Source organism: Lissotriton vulgaris, chromosome 1_2 (genome assembly GCF_964263255.1).
Source record: "Lissotriton vulgaris chromosome 1_2, aLisVul1.2, whole genome shotgun sequence".
Classification (NCBI taxonomy): domain Eukaryota; kingdom Metazoa; phylum Chordata; class Amphibia; order Caudata; family Salamandridae; genus Lissotriton; species Lissotriton vulgaris.
Genome location: NC_141686.1, coordinates 101473076 through 101494322, shown reverse-complemented (window position 1 = coordinate 101494322; position 21247 = coordinate 101473076). Strand labels below are relative to the sequence as shown.

The 21247-nt window shown below is 42.7% G+C and overlaps 11 non-coding genes across 11 annotated transcripts; all 11 read left to right on the top strand.

Annotated features, from left to right (window-relative positions):
* Nucleotides 1-1284: 1284 nt before the first annotated feature.
* LOC147734591 (signal recognition particle RNA) lies at nt 1285-1584 on the top strand. The gene has a single exon (XR_015307877.1).
* Nucleotides 1585-3182: 1598 nt separating this feature from the next.
* Nucleotides 3183-3482, top strand: LOC147734590 (signal recognition particle RNA). The gene has a single exon (XR_015307919.1).
* Nucleotides 3483-5079: 1597 nt separating this feature from the next.
* LOC147734589 (signal recognition particle RNA) lies at nt 5080-5379 on the top strand. Its single transcript, XR_015307649.1, has one exon.
* Nucleotides 5380-6977: 1598 nt separating this feature from the next.
* Nucleotides 6978-7277, top strand: LOC147734588 (signal recognition particle RNA). The gene has a single exon (XR_015307935.1).
* Nucleotides 7278-8895: 1618 nt separating this feature from the next.
* On the top strand, nt 8896-9195 carry LOC147734587 (signal recognition particle RNA). The gene has a single exon (XR_015307876.1).
* Nucleotides 9196-10797: 1602 nt separating this feature from the next.
* Nucleotides 10798-11097, top strand: LOC147734586 (signal recognition particle RNA). The gene has a single exon (XR_015307779.1).
* Nucleotides 11098-12695: 1598 nt separating this feature from the next.
* On the top strand, nt 12696-12995 carry LOC147734585 (signal recognition particle RNA). The gene has a single exon (XR_015308242.1).
* Nucleotides 12996-14583: 1588 nt separating this feature from the next.
* Nucleotides 14584-14883, top strand: LOC147734584 (signal recognition particle RNA). The gene has a single exon (XR_015307948.1).
* A 1598-nt stretch (nt 14884-16481) lies between these two features.
* On the top strand, nt 16482-16781 carry LOC147734583 (signal recognition particle RNA). The gene has a single exon (XR_015307947.1).
* A 1587-nt stretch (nt 16782-18368) lies between these two features.
* On the top strand, nt 18369-18668 carry LOC147734582 (signal recognition particle RNA). The gene has a single exon (XR_015308003.1).
* A 1601-nt stretch (nt 18669-20269) lies between these two features.
* On the top strand, nt 20270-20560 carry LOC147734581 (signal recognition particle RNA). The gene has a single exon (XR_015307789.1).
* Nucleotides 20561-21247: the final 687 nt, after the last annotated feature.

The following is a 21247-nucleotide window of genomic DNA, read 5'->3' as shown; positions in this document are numbered from 1 at the left end:
AGTATCCTTAGAAGAGCAACTTTGAAATGCGTTTACTGGGTCTTCTGCTGCATTCCTACGTCCAGCTCTAATTCATTTTTTGATTAGCCCTCATTCAATTCCATATATGAATGAGAAGGAGAAATAAGAGGGCCCTTCGCTCTTTGAGAGAAACATGAAAAGACTGAAAACTGTGTAACTCCCAAACATTGGAGCCTTCGGCCTTACTCCAGCCAACTCTTGCGGTTTAATACTTTTAAATATTGATGTTGTTTAACAATCCCAGCAGAAGGGATCAGGTTGACAGGCGCTGCAGTTCTCCAGTATGGGGCTGTCCAGATCATTACTCAATCTACCTTGCATTGGCACAGTGTAAAATACGTCATGAATTCTCCTATGAAAAGGTATACAAATCTGTTTGAATCACTTTTGTTAGTCAGGGGGACCTATTCGCTGGAAGGGGCAGGGAGGACAAAAATAGCTCATTGGTATAGAACACTGAATTAGCAGCTGATTTTGAGGTGGGAGAAGATCGAGTAATCCAACCGGACCTCAATAAACGGTTTCTTAGTATGCAGTAGCCCGCAACCACTTCTAACCCAAAAGCGTAATCTCATCCTTTTGCAGAATCAGGCAATCTTTCACCTGATCAAGCTGAACTGATATTGGTCTTCTCGGCCAGCAAGAGTTCCTCTCTTGAAGCTGTTGAGGCTAGAGAACAGAATGATGCGTATTCATTCTTTATAATAACTCTTCTAGCCCTCCCACTCCATACCACTTTATAACTTCCAATGTTGCAGATGTCTTCCATCATTGTGACCCTTGCTACTTTTCCCAACATTGGCTGGCTCGGCATAACAAGAAGGGATGGATGGCTACAGAAGAGCCTGAATTGTGCCTGTAAGGTTCTACAGGGAGTCACTGGCAGATAATGAGAAACTCAGCCCTAAGTTGGCTCTTCTCTCTCACTTTCTTTCTCCTCTCTCCCTCTACCTATCTCTCACTCTCTAAATACTAGTATCTATATTGTATTCACATCCCCTTCACAAACTTTCTGACCCTACTTCCTCTCTCCCTTAAATCAGTTCAACCCTCTTCTTTTCCTTTAGGAAACTCCACATCTTTTTTAAAGGCCCTTCCCATATTCACACTGCTTCTTGATAAGACATTATTTTCCTTTCTTTGAAGGATAGTGAAATAGATTTTCTTGAAATACGGTTGGCATACCATCAATTCATTACACCGTACTTTATCATTATCCTTACTTAAGCAATGCATTTCATCATTAGGACATGTGCTGTATTTGCCGGGCATGGTGGCGTGTGCCTGTTGTCCTAGCTACTTGGGAGGCTGAGGCTTGTGGATTGCTTGAGCTCAGGGGTTCTGGGCTGCCTTCAGCTGTGCTGATCAGGTGTCCATGCTACGTTGGGTATCAATATGGTGTTCTAGAGGGAGCTCTAGAATTTCAGGTTGTGTAATGAGTGGTGCACCGACCCAGGCTGGAAACAGAGCAGGCCAAAGCTTCCATGCCCATCGGTAGCAGGACAGCACCTGAGAGCAGTAGGTGTAACACAGCCTGAGCAACATAGTGAGACCTAGCCTCTCTTTTTTTGACTCAAATGTGAACGTTTTGATTTTTACAAGATGGTAATGAATTATTTTTCCAAAACCAAATCTTTGTTTTTCTTTTGATATTTTTGCAGGAAGTACAATGAACATTTGAACTGGGCCGGGCATTCTAGCATAGCAGACAATTCTTCAGAATTGCGACATATTGCAACAACAAGCTAGCAGGTGGAGAGGACTGAAAACTCTGTGCAGCCTAGAATAGATGGCTGTGTGATTTTCTGCAAGGATGACTGAAATGCATTCTTCATTTTAGAGCACCTGTAGGATTAAATTGATCTGTCAAGTACAAAAGTATCCTTAGAAGAGCAACTTTGAAATGCGTTTGCTGGGTCTTCTGCTGCATTCCTACGTCCAGCTCTAATTCATTTTTTGATTAGCCCTCATTCAATTCCATATATGAATGAGAAGGAGAAATAAGAGGGCCCTTAGCTCTTTGAGAGAAACATGAAAAGACTGAAAACTGTGTAACTCCCAAACATTGGAGCCTTCGGCCTTACTCCAGCCAACTCTTGCGGTTTAATACTTTTAAATCTTGATGTTGTTTAACAATCCCAGCAGAAGGGATCAGGTTGACAGGCGCTGCAGTTCTCCAGTATGGGGCTGTCCAGATCATTACTCAATCTACCTTGCATTGGCACAGTATAAAATACGTCATGAATTCTCCTATGAAAAGGTATACAAATCTGTTTGAATCACTTTTGTTAGTCAGGGGGACCCATTCGCTGGAAGGGGCAGGGAGGACAAAAATAGCTCATTGGTATAGAACACTGAGTTAGCAGCTGATTTTGAGGTGGGAGAAGATCGAATAATCCAACTGGACCTCAATAAACGGTTTCTTGGTATGCAGTAGCCCGCGACCACTTCTAACCCAAAAGCGTAATCTCATCCTTTTGCAGAATCAGGCAAGCTTTCACCTGCTCAAGCTGAACTGACATTGGTCTTCTTGGCCAGCAAGAATTCCTCTCTTGAAGCTGTTGAGGCTAGAGAACAGAATGACGCGTATTCATTCTTTATATTAACTCTTCTTGCCCTCCCACTCCATACCACTTTATAACTTCCAATGTTGCAGATGTCTTCCATCATTGTGACCCTTGCTACTTTTCTCAACATTGGCTGGCTCGGCATAACAAGAAGGGATGGATGGCTACAGGAGAGCCTGAATTGTGCCTGTAAGGTTCTACAGGGAGTCACTGGCAGATAATGAGAAACTCAGCCCTAAGTTGGCTCTTCTCTCTCACTTTCTTTCTCCTCTCTCCCTCTACCTATCTCTCACTCTCTAAATACTAGTATCTATATTGTATTCACATCCCCTTCACAAACTTTCTGACCCTACTTCCTCTCTCCCTTAAATCAGCTCAACCCTCTTCTTTTCCTTTAGGAAACTCCACATCTTTTTTTAAGGCCCTTCCCATATTCACACTGCTTCTTGATAAGACATTATTTTCCTTTCTTTGAAGGATAGTGAAATAGATTTTCTTGAAATACGGTTGGCATACCATCAATTCATTACACCGTACTTTATCATTATCCTTACTTAAGCAATGCATTTCATCATTAGGACATGTGCTGTGTTTGCCGGGCATGGTGGCGTGTGCCTGTTGTCCCAGCTACTTGGGAGGCTGAGGCTTGTGGATTGCTTGAGCTCAGGGGTTCTGGGCTGCACTTAGCTGTGTTGATCAGGTGTCCATGCTACGTTGGGTATCAATATGGTGTTCTAGAGGGAGCTCTAGAATTTCAGGTTGTGTAATGAGAGGTGCACCGACCCAGGCTGGAAACAGAGCAGGCCAAAGCTTCCATGCCCATCGGTAGCACGACAGCACCTGAGAGCAGTAGGTGTAACACAGCTTGAGCAAAATAGTGAGACCTAGCCTCTCTTTTTTTGACTCAAATGTGAACGTTTTGATTTTTACAAGATGGTAATGAATTATTTTTCCAAAACCAAATCTTTGTTTTTCTTTTGATATTTTTGCAGGAAGTACAATGAACATTTGAACTGGGCCGGGCATTCTAGCATAGCAGACAATTCTCCAGAATTGCAACATATTGCAACAACAAGCTAGCAGGAGGAGAGGACTGAAAACTCTGTGCAGCCTAGAATAGATGGCTGTGTGATTTTCTGCAAGGATGACTGAAATGCATTCTTCATTTTAGAGCACCTGTAGGATTAAATTGATCTGTCAAGTACAAAAGTATCCTTAGAAGAGCAACTTTGAAATGCGTTTGCTGGGTCTTCTGCTGCATTCCTACGTCCAGCTCTAATTCATTTTTTGATTAGCCCTCATTCAATTCCATATATGAATGAGAAGGAGAAATAAGAAGGCCCTTAGCTCTTTGAGAGAAACATGAAAAGACTGAAAACTGTGCAACTCCCAAACATTGGAGCCTTCGGCCTTACTCCAGCCAACTCTTGCGGTTTAATCCTTTTAAATCTTGATGTTGTTTAACAATCCCAGCAGAAGGGATCAGGTTGACAGGCGCTGCAGTTCTCCAGTATGGGGCTGTCCAGATCATTACTCAATCTACCTTGCATTGGCACAGTATAAAATACGTCATGAATTCTCCTATGAAAAGGTATACAAATCTGTTTGAATCACTTTTGTTAGTCAGGGGGACCCATTCGCTGAAAGGGGCAGGGAGGACAAAAATAGCTCATTGGTATAGAACACTGAATTAGCAGGTGATTTTGAGGTGGGAGAAGATCGAGTAATCCAACCGGACCTCAATAAACGGTTTCTTAGTATGCAGTAGCCCGCGACCACTTCTAACCCAAAAGCGTAATCTCATCCTTGTGCAGAATCAGGCAAGCTTTCACCTGCTCAAGCTGAACTGACATTGGTCTTCTTGGCCAGCAAGAATTCCTCTCTTGAAGCTGTTGAGGCTAGAGAACAGTATGATGCGTATTCATTCTTTATAATAACTCTTCTAGCCCTCCCATCCATACCACTGTATAACTTCCAATGTTGCAGATGTCTTCCATCATTGTGACCCTTGCTACTTTTCCCAACATTGGCTGGCTCGGCATAACAAGTAGGGATGGATGGCTACAGAAGAGCCTGAATTGTGCCTGTAAGGTTCTACAGGGAGTCACTGGCAGATAATGAGAAACTCAGCCCTAAGTTGGCTCTTCTCTCTCACTTTCTTTCTCCTCTCTCCCTCTACCTATCTCTCACTCTCTAAATACTAGTATCTATATTGTATTCACATCCCCTTCACAAACTTTCTGACCCTACTTCCTCCCTCCCTTAAATCAGTTCAACCCTCTTCTTTTCCTTTAGGAAACTCCACATCTTTTTTAAAGGCCCTTCCCATATTCACACTGCTTCTTGATAAGACATTATTTTCCTTTCTTTGAAGGATAGTGAAATAGATTTTCTTGAAATACGGTTGGCATACCATCAATTCATTACACCGTACTTTATCAATATCCTTACTTAAGCAATGCATTTCATCATTAGGACATGTGCTGTGTTTGCCGGGCATGGTGGCGTGTGCCTGTTGTCCTAGCTACTTGGGATGCTGAGGTTTGTGGATTGCTTGAGCTCAGGGGTTCTGGGCTGCACTCAGCTGTGCTGATCAGGTGTCCATGCTATGTTGGGTATCAATATGGTGTTCTAGAGGGAGCTCTAGAATTTCAGGTTGTGTAATGAGTGGTGCACCGATCCAGGCTGGAAACAGAGCAGGCCAAAGCTTCCATGCCCATCGGTAGCAGGACAGCACCTGAGAGCAGTAGGTGTAACACAGCCTGATCAAAAAAGTGAGACCTAGCCTCTCTTTTTTTGACTCAAATGTGAACGTTTTGATTTTTACAAGTTGGTAATGAATTATTTTTCCAAAACCAAATCTTTGTTTTTCTTTTGATATTTTTGCAGGAAGTACAATGAACATTTGAACTGGGCCGGGCATTCTAGCATAGCAGACAATTCTCCAGAATTGCAACATATTGCAACAACAAGCTAGCAGGTGGAGAGGACGGAAAACTCTGTGCAGCCTAGAATAGATGGCTGTGTGATTTTCTGCAAGGATGACTGAAATGCATTCTTCATTTTAGAGCACCTGTAGGATTAAATTGATCTGTCAAGTACAAAAGTATCCTTAGAAGAGCAACTTTGAAATGCATTTGCTGGGTCTTCTGCTGCATTCCTACGTCCAGCTCTAATTCATTTTTTGATTAGCCCTCATTCAATTCCATATATGAATGAGAAGGAGAAATAAGAGGGCCCTTCGCTCTTTGAGAGAAACATGAAAAGACTGAAAACTGTGTAACTCCCAAACATTGGAGCCTTCGGCCTTACTCCAGCCAACTCTTGCGGTTTAATACTTTTAAATCTTGATGTTGTTTAACAATCCCAGCAGAAGGGATCAGGTTGACAGGCGCTGCAGTTCTCCAGTATGGGGCTGTCCAGATCATTACTCAATCTACCTTGCATTGGCACAGTGTAAAATACGTCATGAATTCTCCTATGAAAAGGTATACAAATCTGTTTGAATCACTTTTGTTAGTCAGGGGGACCTATTCGCTGGAAGGGGCAGGGAGGACAAAAATAGCTCATTGGTATAGAACACTGAATTAGCAGCTGATTTTGAGGTGGGAGAAGATCGAGTAATCCAACCGGACCTCAATAAACGGTTTCTTAGTATGCAGTAGCCCGCAACCACTTCTAACCCAAAAGCGTAATCTCATCCTTTTGCAGAATCAGGCAATCTTTCACCTGATCAAGCTGAACTGATATTGGTCTTCTCGGCCAGCAAGAGTTCCTCTCTTGAAGCTGTTGAGGCTAGAGAACAGAATGATGCGTATTCATTCTTTATAATAACTCTTCTAGCCCTCCCACTCCATACCACTTTATAACTTCCAATGTTGCAGATGTCTTCCATCATTGTGACCCTTGCTACTTTTCCCAACATTGGCTGGCTCGGCATAACAAGAAGGGATGGATGGCTACAGAAGAGCCTGAATTGTGCCTGTAAGGTTCTACAGGGAGTCACTGGCAGATAATGAGAAACTCAGCCCTAAGTTGGCTCTTCTCTCTCACTTTCTTTCTCCTCTCTCCCTCTACCTATCTCTCACTCTCTAAATACTAGTATCTATATTGTATTCACATCCCCTTCACAAACTTTCTGACCCTACTTCCTCTCTCCCTTAAATCAGTTCAACCCTCTTCTTTTCCTTTAGGAAACTCCACATCTTTTTTAAAGGCCCTTCCCATATTCACACTGCTTCTTGATAAGACATTATTTTCCTTTCTTTGAAGGATAGTGAAATAGATTTTCTTGAAATACGGTTGGCATACCATCAATTCATTACACCGTACTTTATCATTATCCTTACTTAAGCAATGCATTTCATCATTAGGACATGTGCTGTATTTGCCGGGCATGGTGGCGTGTGCCTGTTGTCCTAGCTACTTGGGAGGCTGAGGCTTGTGTATTGCTTGAGCTCAGGGGTTCTGGGCTGCCTTCAGCTGTGCTGATCAGGTGTCCATGCTACGTTGGGTATCAATATGGTGTTCTAGAGGGAGCTCTAGAATTTCAGGTTGTGTAATGAGTGGTGCACCGACCCAGGCTGGAAACAGAGCAGGCCAAAGCTTCCATGCCCATCGGTAGCAGGACAGCACCTGAGAGCAGTAGGTGTAACACAGCCTGAGCAACATAGTGAGACCTAGCCTCTCTTTTTTTGACTCAAATGTGAACGTTTTGATTTTTACAAGATGGTAATGAATTATTTTTCCAAAACCAAATCTTTGTTTTTCTTTTGATATTTTTGCAGGAAGTACAATGAACATTTGAACTGGGCCGGGCATTCTAGCATAGCAGACAATTCTCCAGAATTGCAACATATTGCAATAACAAGCTAGCAGGAGGAGAGGACTGAAAACTCTGTGCAGCCTAGAATAGATGGCTGTGTGATTTTCTGCAAGGATGACTGAAATGCATTCTTCATTTTAGAGCACCTGTAGGATTAAATTGATCTGTCAAGTACAAAAGTATCCTTAGAAGAGCAACTTTGAAATGCGTTTACTGGGTCTTCTGCTGCATTCCTACGTCCAGCTCTAATTCATTTTTTGATTAGCCCTCATTCAATTCCATATATGAATGAGAAGGAGAAATAAGAGGGCCCTTCGCTCTTTGAGAGAAACATGAAAAGACTGAAAACTGTGTAACTCCCAAACATTGGAGCCTTCGGCCTTACTCCAGCCAACTCTTGCGGTTTAATACTTTTAAATATTGATGTTGTTTAACAATCCCAGCAGAAGGGATCAGGTTGACAGGCGCTGCAGTTCTCCAGTATGGGGCTGTCCAGATCATTACTCAATCTACCTTGCATTGGCACAGTGTAAAATACGTCATGAATTCTCCTATGAAAAGGTATACAAATCTGTTTGAATCACTTTTGTTAGTCAGGGGGACCTATTCGCTGGAAGGGGCAGGGAGGACAAAAATAGCTCATTGGTATAGAACACTGAATTAGCAGCTGATTTTGAGGTGGGAGAAGATCGAGTAATCCAACCGGACCTCAATAAACGGTTTCTTAGTATGCAGTAGCCCGCAACCACTTCTAACCCAAAAGCGTAATCTCATCCTTTTGCAGAATCAGGCAATCTTTCACCTGATCAAGCTGAACTGATATTGGTCTTCTCGGCCAGCAAGAGTTCCTCTCTTGAAGCTGTTGAGGCTCTCTTGAAGCTGTTGAGGCTAGAGAACAGAATGATGCGTATTCATTCTTTATAATAACTCTTCTAGCCCTCCCACTCCATACCACTTTATAACTTCCAATGTTGCAGATGTCTTCCATCATTGTGACCCTTGCTACTTTTCCCAACATTGGCTGGCTCGGCATAACAAGAAGGGATGGATGGCTACAGAAGAGCCTGAATTGTGCCTGTAAGGTTCTACAGGGAGTCACTGGCAGATAATGAGAAACTCAGCCCTAAGTTGGCTCTTCTCTCTCACTTTCTTTCTCCTCTCTCCCTCTACCTATCTCTCACTCTCTAAATACTAGTATCTATATTGTATTCACATCCCCTTCACAAACTTTCTGACCCTACTTCCTCTCTCCCTTAAATCAGTTCAACCCTCTTCTTTTCCTTTAGGAAACTCCACATCTTTTTTAAAGGCCCTTCCCATATTCACACTGCTTCTTGATAAGACATTATTTTCCTTTCTTTGAAGGATAGTGAAATAGATTTTCTTGAAATACGGTTGGCATACCATCAATTCATTACACCGTACTTTATCATTATCCTTACTTAAGCAATGCATTTCATCATTAGGACATGTGCTGTATTTGCCGGGCATGGTGGCGTGTGCCTGTTGTCCTAGCTACTTGGGAGGCTGAGGCTTGTGGATTGCTTGAGCTCAGGGGTTCTGGGCTGCCTTCAGCTGTGCTGATCAGGTGTCCATGCTACGTTGGGTATCAATATGGTGTTCTAGAGGGAGCTCTAGAATTTCAGGTTGTGTAATGAGTGGTGCACCGACCCAGGCTGGAAACAGAGCAGGCCAAAGCTTCCATGCCCATCGGTAGCAGGACAGCACCTGAGAGCAGTAGGTGTAACACAGCCTGAGCAACATAGTGAGACCTAGCCTCTCTTTTTTTGACTCAAATGTGAACGTTTTGATTTTTACAAGATGGTAATGAATTATTTTTCCAAAACCAAATCTTTGTTTTTCTTTTGATATTTTTGCAGGAAGTACAATGAACATTTGAACTGGGCCGGGCATTCTAGCATAGCAGACAATTCTCCAGAATTGCAACATATTGCAGCAACAAGCTAGCAGGAGGAGAGGACTGAAAACTCTGTGCAGCCTAGAATAGATGGCTGTGTGATTTTCTGCAAGGATGACTGAAATGCATTCTTCATTTTAGAGCACCTGTAGGATTAAATTGATCTGTCAAGTACAAAGGTATCCTTAGAAGAGCAACTTTGAAATGCATTTACTGGGTCTTCTGCTGCATTCCTACGTCCAGCTCTAATTCATTTTTTGATTAGCCCTCATTCAATTCCATATATGAATGAGAAGGAGAAATAAGAGGGCCCTTCGCTCTTTGAGAGAAACATTAAAAGACTGAAAACTGTGTAACTCCCAAACATTGGAGCCTTCGGCCTTACTCCAGCCAACTCTTGCGGTTTAATACTTTTAAATCTTGATGTTGTTTAACAATCCCAGCAGAAGGGATCAGGTTGACAGGCGCTGCAGTTCTCCAGTATGGGGCTGTCCAGAACATTACTCAATCTACCTTGCATTGGCACAGTATAAAATACGTCATGAAGTCTCCTATGAAAAGGTATACAAATCTGTTTGAATCACTTTTGTTAGTCAGGGGGACCCATACGCTGGAAGGGGCAGGGAGGACAAAAATAGCTCATTAGTATAGAACACTGAATTAGCAGCTGATTTTGAGGTGGGAGAAGATCGAGTAATCCAACCAAACCTCAATAAACGGTTTCTTAGTATGCAGTAGCCTGCAACCACTTCTAACCCATAAGCGTAATCTCATCCTTTTGCAGAATCAGGCAAGCTTTCACCTGCTCAAGCTGAACTGACATTGGTCTTCTTGGCCAGCAAGAGTTCCTCTCTTGAAGCTGATGAGGCTAGAGAACAGAATGACGCATATTCATTCTTTATAATAACTCTTCTAGCCCTCCCACTCCATACCACTCTATAACTTCCAATGTGGCAGATGTCTTCCATCAATGTGACCCTTGCTGCTTTTCTCAACATTGGCTGGCTCGGCATAACAAGAAGGGATGGATGTCTACAGGAGAGCCTGAATTGTGCCTGTAAGGTTCTACAGGGAGTCACTGGCAGATAATGAGAAACTCAGCCCTAAGTTGGCTCTTCTCTCTCTCTCACTTTCTTTCTCCTCTCTCCCTCTACCTATCTCTCACTCTCTAAATACTAGTATCTATATTGTATTCACATCCCCTTCACAAACTTTCTGACCCTACTTCCTCTCTCCCTTAAATCAGCTCAACCCTCTTCTTTTCCTTTAGGAAACTCCACATCTTTTTTAAAGGCCCTTCCCATATTCACACTGCTTCTTGATAAGACATTATTTTCCTTTCTTTGAAGGATAGTGAAATAGATTTTCTTGAAATACGGTTGGCGTACCATCAATTCATTACACGGTACTTTATCATTATCCTTACTTAAGCAATGCATTTCATCATTAGGACATGTGCTGTGTTTGCCGGGCATGATGGCGTGTAACTGTTGTCCTAGCTACTTGGGAGGCTGAGGCTTGTGGATTGCTTGAGCTCAGGGGTTCTGGGCTGCACTCAGCTGTGTTGATCAGGTGTCCATGCTACACTGGGTATCAATATGGTGTTCTAGAGGGAGCTCTAGAATTTCAGGTTGTGTAATGAGAGGTGCACCGACCCAGGCTGGAAACAGAGCAGGCCAAAGCTTCCATGCCCATCGGTAGCAGGACAGCACCTGCGAGCAGTAGGTGTAACACAGCTTGAGCAAAATAGTGAGACCTAGCCTCTCTTTTTTTGACTCAAATGTGAACGTTTTGATTTTTACAAGATGGTAATGAATTATTTTTCCAAAACCAAATCTTTGTTTTTCTTTTGATATTTTTGCAGGAAGTACAATGAACATTTGAACTGGGCCGGGCATTCTAGCATAGCAGACAATTCTCCAGAATTGCAACATATTGCAACAACAAGCTAGCAGGAGGAGAGGACTGAAAACTCTGTGCAGCCTAGAATAGATGGCTGTGTGATTTTCTGCAAGGATGACTGAAATGCATTCTTCATTTTAGAGCACCTGTAGGATTAAATTGATCTGTCAAGTACAAAAGTATCCTTAGAAGAGCAACTTTGAAATGCGTTTGCTGGGTCTTCTGCTGCATTTCTACGTCCAGCTCTAATTCATTTTTTGATTAGCCCTCATTCAATTCCATATATGAATGAGAAGGAGAAATAAGAGGGCCCTTCGGTCTTTGAGAGAAACATGAAAAGACTGAAAGCTGTGTAACTCCCAAACATTGGAGCCTTCGGCCTTACTCCAGCCAACTCTTGCGGTTTAATACTTTTAAATCTTGATGTTGTTTAACAATACCAGCAGAAGGGATCAGGTTGACAGGCGCTGCAGTTCTCCAGTATGGGGCTGTCCAGATCATTACTCAATCTACCTTGCATTGGCACAGTATAAAATACGTCATAAATTCTCCTATGAAAAGGTATACAAATCTGTTTGAATCACTTTTGTTAGTCAGGGGGACCCATTCGCTGTAAGGGGCAGGGAGGACAAAAATAGCTCATTGGTATAGAACACTGAATTAGCAGCTGATTTTGAGGTGGGAGAAGATCGAGTAATCCAACCGGACCTCAATAAACGGTTTCTTAGTATGCAGTAGCCCGCGACCACTTCTAACCCAAAAGCGTAATCTCATCCTTTTGCAGAATCAGGCAAGCTTTCACCTGCTCAAGCTGAACTGACATTGGTCTTCTTGGCCATCAAGAATCCCTCTCTTGAAGCTGTTGAGGCTAGAGAACAGAATGATGCGTATTCATTCTTTATAATAACTCTTCTAGCCCTCCCACTCCATACCACTTTATAACTTCCAATGTTGCAGATGTCTTCCATCATTGTGACCCTTGCTACTTTTCCCAACATTGGCTGGCTCGGCATAACAAGAAGGGATGGATGGCTACAGGAGAGCCTGAATTGTGCCTGTAAGGTTCTACAGGGAGTCACTGGCAGATAATGAGAAACTCAGCCCTAAGTTGGCTCTTCTCTCTCACTTTCTTTCTCCTCTCTCCCTCTACCTATCTCTCACTCTCTAAATACTAGTATCTATATTGTATTCACATCCCCTTCACAAACTTTCTGACCCTACTTCCTCTCTCCCTTAAATCAGTTCAACCCTCTTGTTTTCCTTTAGGAAACTCCACATCTTTTTTAAAGGCCCTTCCCATATTCACACTGCTTCTTGATAAGACATTATTTTCCTTTCTTTGAAGGATAGTGAAATAGATTTTCTTGAAATACGGTTGGCATACCATCCATTCATTACACGGTACTTTATCATTATCCTTACTTAAGCAATGCATTTCATCATTAGGACATGTGCTGTGTTTGCCGGGCATGGTGGCGTGTGCCTGTTGTCCTAGCTACTTGGGAGGCTGAGGCTTGTGGATTGCTTGAGCTCAGGGGTTCTGGGCTGCACCCAGCTGTGTTGATCAGGTGTCCATGCTACGTTGGGTATCAATATGGTGTTCTAGAGGGAGCTCTAGAATTTCAGGTTGTGTAATGAGAGGTGAACCGACCCAGGCTGGAAACAGAGCAGGCCAAAGCTTCCATGCCCATCGGTAGCAGGACAGCACCTGAGAGCAGTAGGTGTAACACAGCTTGAGCAAAATAGTGAGACCTAGCCTCTCTTTTTTTTACTCAAATGTGAACGTTTTGATTTTTACAAGATGGTAATGAATTATTTTTCCAAAACCAAATCTTTGTTTTTCTTTTGATATTTTTGCAGGAAGTACAATGAACATTTGAACTGGGCCGGGCATTCTAGCATAGCAGACAATTCTCCAGAATTGCAACATATTGCAACAACAAGCTAGCAGGAGGAGAGGACTGAAAACTCTGTGCAGCCTAGAATAGATGGCTGTGTGATTTTCTGCAAGGATGACTGAAATGCATTCTTCATTTTAGAGCACCTGTAGGATTAAATTGATCTGTCAAGTACAAAAGTATCCTTAGAAGAGCAACTTTGAAATGCGTTTGCTGGGTCTTCTGCTGCATTCCTACGTCCAGCTCTAATTCATTTTTTGATTAGCCCTCATTCAATTCCATATATGAATGAGAAGGAGAAATAAGAGGGCCCTTCGCTCTTTGAGAGAAACATGAAAAGACTGAGAACTGTGCAACTCCCAAACATTGGAGCCTTCGGCCTTACTCCAGCCAACTCTTGCGGTTTAATACTTTTAAATCTTGATGTTGTTTAACAATCCCAGCAGAAGGGATCAGGTTGACAGGCGCTGCAGTTCTCCAGTATGGGGCTGTCCAGATCATTACTCAATCTACCTTGCATTGGCACAGTATAAAATACGTCATGAAGTCTCCTATGAAAAGGTATACAAATCTGTTTGAATCACTTTTGTTAGTCAGGGGGACCCATTCGCTGGAAGGACAAAAATAGCTCATTCGTATAGAACACTGAATTAGCAGCTGATTTTGAGGTGGGAGAAGATCGAGTAATCCAACCGGACCTCAATAAACGGTTTCTTAGTATGCAGTAGCCCGCAACCACTTCTAACCCAAAAGCGTAATCTCATCCTTTTGCAGAATCAGGCAAGCTTTCACCTGCTCAAGCTGAACTGACATTGGTCTTCTTGGCCAGCAAGAGTTCCTCTCTTGAAGCTGATGAGGCTAGAGAACAGAATGACGCATATTCATTCTTTATAATAACTCTTCTAGCCCTCCCACTCCATACCACTTTATAACTTCCAATGTGGCAGATGTCTTCCATCATTGTGACCCTTGCTGCTTTTCTCAACATTGGCTGGCTCAGCATAACAAGAAGGGATGGATAGCTACAGGAGAGCCTGAATTGTGCCTGTAAGGTTCTACAGGGAGTCACTGGCAGATGATGAGAAACTCAGCCCTAAGTTGGCTCTTCTCTCTCACTTTCTTTCTCCTCTCTCCCTCTACCTATCTCTCACTCTCTAAATACTAGTATCTATATTGTATTCACATCCCCTTCACAAACTTTCTGACCCTACTTCCTCTTTCCCTTAAATCAGTTCAGCCCTCTTCTTTTCCTTTAGGAAACTCCACATCTTTTTTAAAGGCCCTTCCCATATTCACACTGCTTCTTGATAAGACATTATTTTCCTTTCTTTGAAGGATAGTGAAATAGATTTTCTTGAAATACGGTTGGCATACCATCAATTCATTACACCGTATTTTATCATTATCCTTACTTAAGCAATGCATTTCATCATTAGGACATGTGCTGTGTATGCCGGGCATGGTGGCGTGTGCCTGTTGTCCTATCTACTTGGGAGGCTGAGGCTTGTGGATTGCTTGAGCTCAGGGGTTCTGGGCTGTACTCAGCTGTGTTGATCAGGTGTCCATGCTACGTTGGGTATCAATATGGTGTTCTAGAGGGAGCTCTAGAATTTCAGGTTGTGTAATGAGAGGTGCACCGACCCAGGCTGGAAACAGAGCAGGCCAAAGCTTCCATGCCCATCGGTAGCAGGACAGCACCTGAGAGCAGTAGGTGTAACACAGCCTGATCAAAAAAGTGAGACCTAGCCTCTCTTTTTTTGACTCAAATGTGAACGTTTTGATTTTTACAAGTTGGTAATGAATTATTTTTCCAAAACCAAATCTTTGTTTTTCTTTTGATATTTTTGCAGGAAGTACAATGAACATTTGAACTGGGCCGGGCATTCTAGCATAGCAGACAATTCTCCAGAATTGCGACCTATTGCAACAACAAGCTAGCAGGTGGAGGGGACTGAAAACTCTGTGCAGCCTAGAATAGATGGCTGTGTGATTTTCTGCAAGGATGACTGAAATGCATTCTTCATTTTAGAGCACCTGTAGGATTAAATTGATCTGTCAAGTACAAAAGTATCCTTAGAAGAGCAACTTTGAAATGCGTTTGCTGGGTCTTCTGCTGCATTCCTACGTCCAGCTCTAATTCATTTTTTGATTAGCCCTCATTCAATTCCATATATGAATGAGAAGGAGAAATAAGAGGGCCCTTCGCTCTTTGAGAGAAACATGAAAAGACTGAAAACTGTGTAACTCCCAAACATTGGAGCCTTCGGCCTTACTCCAGCCAACTCTTGCGGTTTAATACTTTTAAATCTTGATGTTGTTTAACAATCCCAGCAGAAGGGATCAGGTTGACAGGCGCTGCAGTTCTCCAGTATGGGGCTGTCCAGATCATTACTCAATCTACCTTGCATTGGCACAGTATAAAATACGTCATGAAGTCTCCTATGAAAAGGTATACAAATCTGTTTGAATCACTTTTGTTAGTCAGGGGGACCCATTCGCTGGAAGGGGCAGGGAAGACAAAAAAAGCTCATTGGTATAGAACACTGAATTTGCAGCTGATTTTGAGGTGGGAGAAGATCGAGTAATCCAACTGGACCTCAATAAACGGTTTCTTAGTATGCAGTAGCCCGCGACCACTTCTAACCCAAAAGCGTAATCTCATCCTTTTGCAGAATCAGGCAAGCTTTCACCTGCTCAAGCTGAACTGACATTGGTCTTCTGGGCCAGCAAGAATTCCTCTCTTGAAGCTGTTGAGGCTAGAGAACAGAATGATGTGTATTCATTCTTTATAATAACTCTTCTAGCCCTCCCACTCCATACCTCTTTATAACTTCCAATGTTGCAGATGTCTTCCATCATTGTGACCCTTGCTACTTTTCTCAACATTGGCTGGCTCGGCATAACAAGAAGGGATGGATGGCTACAGGAGACCCTAAATTGTGCCTGTAAGGTTCTACAGGGAGTCACTGGCAGATAATGAGAAACTCAGCCCTAAGTTAGCTCTTCTCTCTCACTTTCTTTCTCCTCTCTCCCTCTACCTATCTCTCACTCTCTAAATACTAGTATCTATATTGTATTCACATCCCCTTCACAAACTTTCTGACCCTACTTCCTCCCTCCCTTAAATCAGTTCAACCCTCTTCTTTTCCTTTAGGAAACTCCACATCTTTTTTAAAGGCCCTTCCCATATTCACACTGCTTCTTGATAAGACATTATTTTCCTTTCTTTGAAGGATAGTGAAATAGATTTTCTTGAAATACGGTTGGCATACCATCAATTCATTACACCGTACTTTATCATTATCCTTACTAGAGCAATGCATTTCATCATTAGGACATGTGCTGTGTTTGCCGGGCATGGTGGCGTGTGCCTGTTGTCCTAGCTACTTGGGAGGCTGAGGCTTGTGGATTGCTTGAGCTCAGGGGTTCTGGGCTGCACTCAGCTATGTTGATCAGGTGTCCATGCTACGTTGGGTATCAATATGGTGTTCTAGAGGGAGCTCTAGAATTTCAGGTTGTGTAATGAGAGGTGAACCGACCCAGGCTGGAAACAGAGCAGGGCAAAGCTTCCATGCCCATCGGTAGCAGGACAGCACCTGAGAGCAGTAGGTGTAACACAGCTTGAGCAAAATAGTGAGACCTAGCCTCTCTTTTTTTGACTCAAATGTGAACGTTTTGATTTTTACAAGATGGTAATGAATTATTTTTCCAAACCAAATCTTTGTTTTTCTTTTGATATTTTTGCAGTAAGTACAATGAACATTTGAACTGGGCCGGGCATTCTAGCATAGCAGACAATTCTCCAGAATTGCAACATATTGCAACAACAAGCTAGCAGGAGGAGAGGACTGAAAACTCTGTGCAGCCTAGAATAGATGGCTGTGTGATTTTCTGCAAGGATGACTGAAATGCATTCTTCATTTTAGAGCACCTGTAGGATTAAATTGATCTGTCAAGTACAAAAGTATCCTCAGAAGAGCAACTTTGAAATGCGTTTGCTGGGTCTTCTGCTGCATTCCTACGTCCAGCTCTAATTCATTTTTTGATTAGCCCTCATTCAATTCCATATATGAATGAGAAGGAGAAATAAGAGGGCCCTTCGCTCTTTGAGAGAAACATGAAAAGACTGAGAACTGTGCAACTCCCAAACATTGGAGCCTTCGGCCTTACTCCAGCCAACTCTTGCGGTTTAATACTTTTAAATCTTGATGTTGTTTAACAATCCCAGCAGAAGGGATCAGGTTGACAGGCGCTGCAGTTCTCCAGTATGGGGCTGTCCAGATCATTACTCAATCTACCTTGCATTGGCACAGTATAAAATACGTCATGAAGTCTCCTATGAAAAGGTATACAAATCTGTTTGAATCACTTTTGTTAGTCAGGGGGACCCATTCGCTGGAAGGACAAAAATAGCTCATTCGTATAGAACACTGAATTAGCAGCTGATTTTGAGGTGGGAGAAGATCGAGTAATCCAACCGGACCTCAATAAATGGTTTCTTAGTATGCAGTAGCCCGCAACCACTTCTAACCCAAAAGCGTAATCTCATCCTTTTGCAGAATCAGGCAAGCTTTCACCTGCTCAAGCTGAACTGACATTGGTCTTCTTGGCCAGCAAGAGTTCCTCTCTTGAAGCTGATGAGGCTAGAGAACAGAATGACGCATATTCATTCTTTATAATAACTCTTCTAGCCCTCCCACTCCATACCACTCTATAACTTCCAATGTGGCAGATGTCTTCCATCATTGTGACCCTTGCTGCTTTTCTCAACATTGGCTGGCTCAGCATAACAAGAAGGGATGGATGGCTACAGGAGAGCCTGAATTGTGCCTGTAAGGTTCTACAGGGAGTCACTGGCAGATGATGAGAAACTCAGCCCTAAGTTGGCTCTTCTCTCTCACTTTCTTTCTCCTCTCTCCCTCTACCTATCTCTCACTCTCTAAATACTAGTATCTATATTGTATTCACATCCCCTTCACAAACTTTCTGACCCTACTTCCTCTCTCCCTTAAATCAGTTCAGCCCTCTTCTTTTCCTTTAGGAAACTCCACATCTTTTTTAAAGGCCCTTCCCATATTCACACTGCTTCTTGATAAGACATTATTTTCCTTTCTTTGAAGGATAGTGAAATAGATTTTCTTGAAATACGGTTGGCATACCATCAATTCATTACACCGTATTTTATCATTATCCTTACTTAAGCAATGCATTTCATCATTAGGACATGTGCTGTGTATGCCGGGCATGGTGGCGTGTGCCTGTTGTCCTATCTACTTGGGAGGCTGAGGCTTGTGGATTGCTTGAGCTCAGGGGTTCTGGGCTGCACTCAGCTGTGTTGATCAGGTGTCCATGCTACGTTGGGTATCAATATGGTGTTCTAGAGGGAGCTCTAGAATTTCAGGTTGTGTAATGAGAGGTGCACCGACCCAGGCTGGAAACAGAGCAGGCCAAAGCTTCCATGCCCATCGGTAGCAGGACAGCACCTGAGAGCAGTAGGTGTAACACAGCTTGATCAAAAAAGTGAGACCTAGCCTCTCTTTTTTTGACTCAAATGTGAACGTTTTGATCTTTACAAGATGGTAATGAATTATTTTTCCAAAACCAAATCTTTGTTTTTCTTTTGATATTTTTGCAGGAAGTACAATGAACATTTGAACTGGGCCGGGCATTCTAGCATAGCAGACAATTCTCCAGAATTGCGACATATTGCAACAACAAGCTAGCAGGTGGAGAGGACTGAAAACTCTGTGCAGCCTAGAATAGATGGCTGTGTGATTTTCTGCAAGGATGACTGAAATGCATTCTTCATTTTAGAGCACCTGTAGGATTAAATTGATCTGTCAAGTACAAAAGTATCCTTAGAAGAGCAACTTTGAAATGCGTTTGCTGGGTCTTCTGCTGCATTCCTACGTCCAGCTCTAATTCATTTTTTGATTAGCCCTCATTCAATTCCATATATGAATGAGAAGGAGAAATAAGAGGGCCCTTCGCTCTTTGAGAGAAACATGAAAAGACTGAAAACTGTGTAACTCCCAAACATTGGAGCCTTCGGCCTTACTCCAGCCAACTCTTGCGGTTTAATACTTTTAAATCTTGATGTTGTTTAACAATCCCAGCAGAAGGGATCAGGTTGACAGGCGCTGCAGTTCTCCAGTATGGGGCTGTCCAGATCATTACTCAATCTACCTTGCATTGGCACAGTATAAAATACGTCATGAAGTCTCCTATGAAAAGGTATACAAATCTGTTTGAATCACTTTTGTTAGTCAGGGGGACCCATTCGCTGGAAGGGGCAGGGAGGACAAAAAAAGCTCATTGGTATAGAACACTGAATTAGCAGCTGATTTTGAGGTGGGAGAAGATTGAGTAATCCAACTGGACCTCAATAAATGGTTTCTTAGTATGCAGTAGCCCGCGACCACTTCTAACCCAAAAGCGTAATCTCATCCTTTTGCAGAATCAGGCAAGCTTTCACCTGCTCAAGCTGAACTGACATTGGTCTTCTTGGCCAGCAAGAATTCCTCTCTTGAAGCTGTTGAGGCTAGAGAACAGAATGATGCGTATTCATTCTTTATAATAACTCTTCTAGCCCTCCCACTCCATACCACTTTATAACTTCCAATGTTGCAGATGTCTTCCATCATTGTGACCCTTGCTACTTTTCTCAACATTGGCTGGCTCGGCATAACAAGAAGGGATGGATGGCTACAGGAGAGCCTGAATTGTGCCTGTAAGGTTCTACAGGGAGTCACTGGCAGATAATGAGAAACTCAGCCCTAAGTTGGCTCTTCTCTCTCATTTTCTTTCTCCTCTCTCCCTCTACCTATCTCTCACTCTCTAAATACTAGTATCTATATTGTATTCACATCCCCTTCACAAACTTTCTGACCCTACTTCCTCCCTCCCTTAAATCAGTTCAACCCTCTTCTTTTCCTTTAGGAAACTCCACATCTTTTTTAAAGGCCCTTCCCATATTCACACTGCTTCTTGATAAGACATTATTTTCCTTTCTTTGAAGGATAGTGAAATAGATTTTCTTGAAATACGGTTGGCATACCATCAATTCATTACACCGTACTTTATCATTATCCTTACTAGAGCAATGCATTTCATCATTAGGACATGTGCTGTGTTTGCCGGGCATGGTGGCGTGTGCCTGTTGTCCTAGCTACTTCTGAGGCTTGTGGATTGCTTGAGCTCAGGGGTTCTGGGCTGCACTCAGCTGTGTTGATCAGGTGTCCATGCTATGTTGGGTATCAATATGGTGTTTTAGAGGGAGCTCTAGAATTTCAGGTTGTGTAATGAGTGGTGAACCGACCCAGGCTGGAAACAGAGCAGGCCGAAGCTTCCATGCCCATCGGTAGCAGGACAGCACCTGAGAGCAGTAGGTGTAACACAGCTTGAGCAAAATAGTGAGACCTAGCCTCTCTTTTTTTGACTCAAATGTGAACGTTTTGATTTTTACAAGATGGTAATGAATTATTTTTCCAAAACCAAATCTTTGTTTTTCTTTTGATATTTTTGCAGGAAGTACAATGAACATTTGAACTGGGCCGGGCATTCTAGCATAGCAGACAATTCTCCAGAATTGCAACATATTGCAACAACAAGCTAGCAGGTGGAGAGGACGGAAAACGCTGTGCAGCCTAGAATAGATGGCTGTGTGATTTTCTGCAAGGATGACTGAAATGCATTCTTCATTTTAGAGCACCTGTAGGATTAAATTGATCTGTCAAGTACAAAAGTATCCTTAGAAGAGCAACTTTGAAATGCGTTTGCTGGGTCTTCTGCTGCATTTCTACGTCCAGCTCTAATTCATTTTTTGATTAGCCCTCATTCAATTCCATATATGAATGAGAAGGAGAAATAAGAGGGCCCTTCGCTCTTTGAGAGAAACATGAAAAGACTGAAAACTGTGTAACTCCCAAACATTGGAGCCTTCGGCCTTACTCCAGCCAACTCTTGCGGTTTAATACTTTTAAATCTTGATGTTGTTTAACAATCCCAGCAGAAGGGATCAGGTTGACAGGCCCTGCAGTTCTCCAGTATGGGGCTGTCCAGATCATTACTCAATCTACCTTGCATTGGCACAGTATAAAATACGTCATGAAGTCTC